A 6,429-nucleotide genomic window follows, 5' to 3' on the forward strand; every position below is an offset into this window, starting at 1 on the left:
CCCACAGAGATTCTACGGTGGAGTCGGACCCACCTTCAATCTCTACTTTGCTGGATTCTATCCCTTCCTTAACATAAAGGGCCACCCCACCTCCAACATGCCCCTGCCTGTCCCTCCTGTAGAGTTTATAGCCCGGGATTGTGGTATCCCATTGATTCTCCGCATTCCACCAGGTTTCCTTTATGCCCACTATGTCAATGTTTTCCCATGTCACCAGACATTCCAGTTCTCCCACCTTTGCTCTTAGACTTCGGGCATTCGCATAAAAGCATTTGTACACAGAATGCCCTAGGATGGGCTGCTTATTCACTCCTTTGTCCCCGCATCCTCTCATTGTGCCAAACCGTCTATCACATCCCATCACGCTACCTTTCCCAATTTCTTCTCCTACTCTGCCTTTGTCTTGTTGTTCTCTAACCTCCCCATCCTCATCCATAGGGATGAGGAGTCCCGAACCGGATGCCCCTCAGCTCCTGTCGGCCTTCCCCCAGGGATCAGTTTAAAAGCTGCTCTGCCACCTTTTTAATGTTATGTGCCAGCAGTCTGGTTCCATTCTGGTTCAAGTGGAGCCCGTCCCTCTTGTACAGGCCCCGCTTGTCCCAAAACGTTCCCCAGTGCCTAACGAATCTAAACCCCTCCTCCCTACACCACCGTCTCATCCACGCATTGAGACCCCTGATCTCCGCCTGCCTAGCTGGCCCTGCGTGTGGAACAGGTAGCACTTCAGAGAACGCTACCTTTGAGGTCCTGGCTTTCAGCTTCCTGCCTAAAAGCCTGAATTTGGCCTCCAGGACCTCCCAGCTACACTTGCCCACGTTGTTGGTGCCGACATGCACCACAGTCGCTACCTCTCCCCCAGCACTGTCTACTAGCCTGTCTAGACGAGAAGTGATGTCCGCAACCTTCGCACCAGGCAGGCAAGTCACCATGCGGTCCTCACATCCGTCGCAAACCCCCCTCTCTATGTTTCTAATAATCGACTCCCCCACTACAAGAAGCCCCCGACCCCCCTCCCGCCAAGGAGCATCCTGAGTGCGTTCGGATACGGGCCCATCCCCTGGAGAAGGGGTCCCCCCTAAGGGATTGTTTCCCTCCTCTCCAGGATGACGTCCTCCAGTCCTGAGACTTCCCACCCGGGCAGCTGAGGAGCTGCACACCTGAGGTTGGGACAAAGCCTGATCGTCCCCGGAAGTCTCCCCACAGTCCTCCTCTGCCTGCCTGTGCTTCTCCAGGTTGGCCACCAAGGCTTCAAGGGAGCGGACACGTTCCCTGAGACCCTGGAGCTCCTTGCACCGAGGACACACCCATGACTTATGCCCCAGAGGCATATAATCATACATGTGGCACTCAATGCAGAACACTGGATAGCCCCCACCCTGCTGCTGGCTGTCTGACTGCATAGCTTTTTTGTTGTTGTTGTTGTTTTATTTAGGGGTCCTTTTAAAAACCCTACACTGGATAGCAGCCCTCTTCTCAAGGGAAGAGGAAGGGCAGTGTATGGGGCCCTGGCCTCCTCGCCCTGCTGCTGAACTCACTCACTCAGATGCTAAACTCTCGTGCCTTACCTGGCACTTGGTTCCCAGAGGCCACACGCCTAGCTTTATACTCCTGGCTGGCTCCTCCTCCCTCCTTCCTTCCTGATTGAAAGGGGGGCTGGTCTTCCCAGGTGAGTTTACAAAAGCTCAGGAAGACAAAAGGCTGTTGATGGGCATAACCTACTCTGCAGGCTCCTGAATGGAGTGCTTGGTTTAGCCTAATGGGGCTCTTATCACCTCCTAAGGTAGTGATGCTGAAATTCTAAAAAAGGACTATGCCTGGGTGGTTGGGAATTGCCCCTTACTAGGTTCTTTCCCTCCTAGTTCTGTTCTCTTAGGCTGGACTGTTTTGTAACCTCAAGCTAGTTTTTATTTGAGTTTGTTTAATTATTTATTGCTTTCTAGATCCTGTGTCCCAATTTACTGAACTGTTTAGGCTATGTTCTAACTTAGATTAAGTTTAACTTGGGTTGAGTATAGGGTTAATTTAAAACAAAGTAGAAAAACCTGCTTTCCACTTTATCCTCCTCCCTTCCTCCGATTAGGTGCTAACTTAGGTGCAGCTAACTTTCAACTTTGATTTAAGTGCCTGACCCTTGGCTCTTACTCATGAGTAGGACTCTGCTCCTGCTCAGAGTAGACCTACGTACCTCCCTTAGGTGCTAACTTTCAATTTTGCTTTAAGGTTGATTTAAAGTTAAAGTTAAGGTTAGAAGACAGGGAGTTAGAAAGACAAAGAGTTAGAAAGAGTACACTTACCCTCTCGTCATCTTCCTCCTCTCCTTCTCCAAAACTCAGAGGTCTACTTGCCTTCTCCTCGCCCAGATGCTAAATTCTCAGTTTACCTGACACTTGGGGTCCCAGAGGCACTTAGGGTTCCCAGAGGCTACACGCGTCTGGAGCTATCACAGTTCCCCAATGCCGTCACAGTTACTGGGGCCCCGCCACACCTCAGGAATGGTCTGGGGTGCTGGTGGAGACCTTGATGAAAGTGTCAACCCAATGTGTGGCAACATTGGGTTGTGGGTGTGTGTGTGTGAGGGTAATATGCAGGGGACTGGCAGTGAGATGCAAGTATCATGTGGTCTTATGTGCTCCCTAAGGGACCTGGTAGGCTGCTGTGAGTCAAAGGAAGCTGGACTAGATGGACCCCGGGCCTGATGCAGCAGGACTCTTCTTATGTTCATAGGGTGGAGAAGATCCCTTTTTGGAGCTTCTTTCCTCATGCACTTCTTAGAATTTCAACCAATGAAAAGTTGGAATGCTCTCATCCATAGGAAGATGTTCCAAAGTCTGATTATGAGTGACTTCCTGCTGTACATAAAATTGAGAAGATTCCCAGGATTGGTAGGTTCATAAAAGGGGAGATAGTCATTCAGGCATCCTGGACCCAGCATGTTTAGGGCTTTGTATGTCAAGAGTAGCTTTGGATTGTATTTGTCTTTGATGTTTTCTACTCTATAGCAATGATTAGGCCATTGAATTTTAGTTTTACCCATGAAAATGTAATTTTTATAAAGTTTGGTTCTGCTTCAGGATTTTTTAAAAAATATGCGTATTATTGGATTGGGCCCACTCATGTACATGATCCTGATTTTTAATCTGACTTCTCAGCCCCATGAAACTAAAATTGAGTGTCAAGAGAGTTTTGATATTTCTTTACCCAGCCTGGGCAAGAGGTCTGGTCTAGAGGGTAGAGGCTCCATTTGCCTGAAGATAACATCCGAAGGTCGCCTGTTCGAGACCACTGGCACCGTGCGACCTTGAAGCAGCTGACAAGCTGAGCCGAGTTATTCCATCTGCTCTGAGCGTGGGAGGATGGAGGCCAGAATGTGAAACCAGATCAAGAAAGTAACACCTGAATGTTGTGGTTCTTGTAAGATAGAACATTCTTTCAAATTCTCTACCCCTGCTAATTGGGTAAGAGGCACTTTTTCAAGTGGGTGCTCCTTTTTTTTTAGTAGGGGGAGAGTAACTGGCCCACCTCCCCCCAGCAGTGTCTGTTCTAGTGGCTGTCTGCTGGTATTCATTTGCATCTTTTTAGATTGTGAGCCCTTTTGGGACAGGGAGCCATTTAGTTATTTGATTTTTCTCTGTAAACCGCTTTGTGAACTTTTAGTTGAAAAGCGGTATATAAATACTGTTAATAATAATAATAATAATAAAATTGTAAAAATCCCTACGGGGATTTAATAAGCCTGCCTATGTAAACCGCCTTGAATAAAGTCTTGAATAAAGACCAAGAAAGGCAGTATATAAATACCTGTATTATTATTATTAATTATTATTTAATTAGTTTGCGGAACTCCTTGCCACATGATGTGGTGATGACACCTGACCTAGATGCCTTTAAAAGGGGATTGGACAGGTTTATGGAGGAAAAGTCCATCACAGGTAACCAGTCATGATGGGCATGTGCAACCTCATAGTTTTACAAGTAGGCTACTTGAGAATGCCAGATGCAAGGGATGGCACCAAGATGCAGGTCTCTTGTTGTCTTCTGTGTTCCCTGAGGCGTTTGGTAGGCCACTGTGAGATACAGAAAGCTGGACTTGATGGGGCTTTGGCCTGATCCAGCAAGGCTCTTAAAACACACCCAGCACCCTTTTGCACAAACATTTCCCTTGTTGCATCATAGTAACCCCTGGTTTTAGAGGCAAGGTTTCTAAACAAAATTTATCTGAACTTTCTCCCATTTCACTTCATGTAGAAGTTCATGGGTTTGGCTGCTCTCCAACTCATTTTCTAATGATACAGAACAGTACCTTGGCTCAGGCCTTCATTGAATAGGGCTGCCTTCATCTCATGGATATAAGTTAAGCACATTCAACAGGAAAGGTATTACCATAAACATGATCTATGCCTATAATGACTTGAATATTGCAGTGCAAAGATTAAAAAAAGAAAGATGTGTTTTATTTTTGTTTAATAATCCATGGCAACATGCTTTCCCTCTGCAACCACCATTAACAATAATAATTTTTAAAATGCTCCATAAGTCAGCACAGTTCCACAGCACTTGTTTTGCTCAGGGTTTTCAAAATAGCCCTCAGTGTTTCTGCATTGCTTGACCCCTCTACACTCTTGCCAATCAAGTACCGTATTTTTCGCTCCATAAGACGCACTTCCCCCCCCCCCAAAAAAAAAGTGGGGGGAAAGTGTGTGCGTCTTATGGAGCGAATACTGCAAAAAAGAGTGCACGTTGGGGACCTTAATGACAATCCGCGGGGAGCCCAGCAGAGTGCTCCATGGGGCTACCCGCACTCCCAGACCCTCGCAGCAAGAAAGTAACATCAGAAACAGCCCCCCCATCGGCAAGATCCTGGGGATCGTGTCGCTGCTTCCCCCCCCTCCCCGCAAAGATTTAGTGGTTGGAAAACTCTACACAAGAGTTTAAGAAACACTGTTCTAGAATATTCTATAAGAGCCAAAGGCATGAAACATTTCTCGGTTGATTTCAAGTGGTTCTGACTCATGACTCATTGGAACACAAGCTCCTCAAGAACTATTGATCCACATGCTATTTACTAGTGAGTGTGAACAGACATGCAATTTATCTGGTTTGAAACTGATGGCAACCACTTGATGTCTACCAAATTCAGACAAAAAAAGATTGGTTCTGCGGAGTAGCCATCCTCTTGATGTCACAGATCAGTATCAGACATCATCTTTAAAGACTCACGTCCCTAATGCCCTGGTGAAACCAAGCATTTCTGCAGAAAGCAGCTGTTGAAGAGAAGGATTTTGTTTCTGTGCAGACTCTCGCAAGCAACCACCTGCGATCTACTTTCTAGGATCAAATCCATATTAAGAATGCCCATAAATAACCTCCAGGTCTCCCCACTGTTCTATTCCAGTAAGTGAAGCCAAGTACCATGATTGAAGTTCCAACTTTTCTGCAGATTGCATCTCTCCTGTCATAAATTTAGAAAACTTAGAAATGCTGCTCGAGAGTTTTTAAATTCTCTCGCGGTGCCATCTGGCATCTATCAGCTTCCTTCCCTCTCCCCCCCCTCCCCATCACAAAACATAGAACTTGGACCTTCACACACACACACACACTTGGACACACACACACACACACACACACACACACACACACACACACACTGGCAGCAGCACCATTTTACCTGCTTTTTGGTTGGTTGGCAACCTTCAGTCTCGAAAGACTATGGTATAAGCCTACAGCACCCGGTATTCCCAAGCGGTCTCCCATCCAAGTACTGACCAGGCCTGACCCTGCTTAGCTTCCAAGATCAGACAAGATCAGGCATGTGCAGGGTAACAGTTGCTGTCCACCTGGGGCAACTCAAAAGTGGGGGTGAGTCACTAAAGGGTGGCTTGGAAAGTGCCCCCGTTAGGATCCTTTCTCGAGTCGGGTTGTGGGGGCGGTGACTCGGCAACTCAACTTGAGTCAAGTCACGTTGGGTTTTCCATCCCTGCTGCACAGTATTTGATATTCGAGAGAGAACCTGAATAAGAAAACAGAACTGTTTTCTCAACCCCCAACGGCAGCTGAACACTCAATGCTTTTTCCTCCTCCACCTCTGAGGTATTATTAAAACATTTAATAGATGACTTAAAGCCCTTGTTCCTTGAGACGTTGTTTTGTGCTGCCCCTGAGGATTTCTGACATGCGTTGGAAATTTGGAGAGCCTCGCAGCACTTTCTTTTGTTTCAAAACCCATTAGAGAGACACAATTTCCCTGTCCCCTGTGATGGAGTTTGGTATTTTAATGGATTTTTACTAGACACTGCTGTAGTCAAAGCAAACACTTGCATAGCTGAGAATGATGAAGCGATGGGGGGGAAGGGTCACTGCAATTCTTTTTCTCTACTTCCTGGTTGCAGAGTTATATTGAAATCATGAATAGATGGCACTTCCTCAACACAA

The sequence above is a fragment of the Tiliqua scincoides genome, chromosome 1, assembly GCF_035046505.1.
Source record: "Tiliqua scincoides isolate rTilSci1 chromosome 1, rTilSci1.hap2, whole genome shotgun sequence".
NCBI lineage: Eukaryota > Metazoa > Chordata > Lepidosauria > Squamata > Scincidae > Tiliqua > Tiliqua scincoides.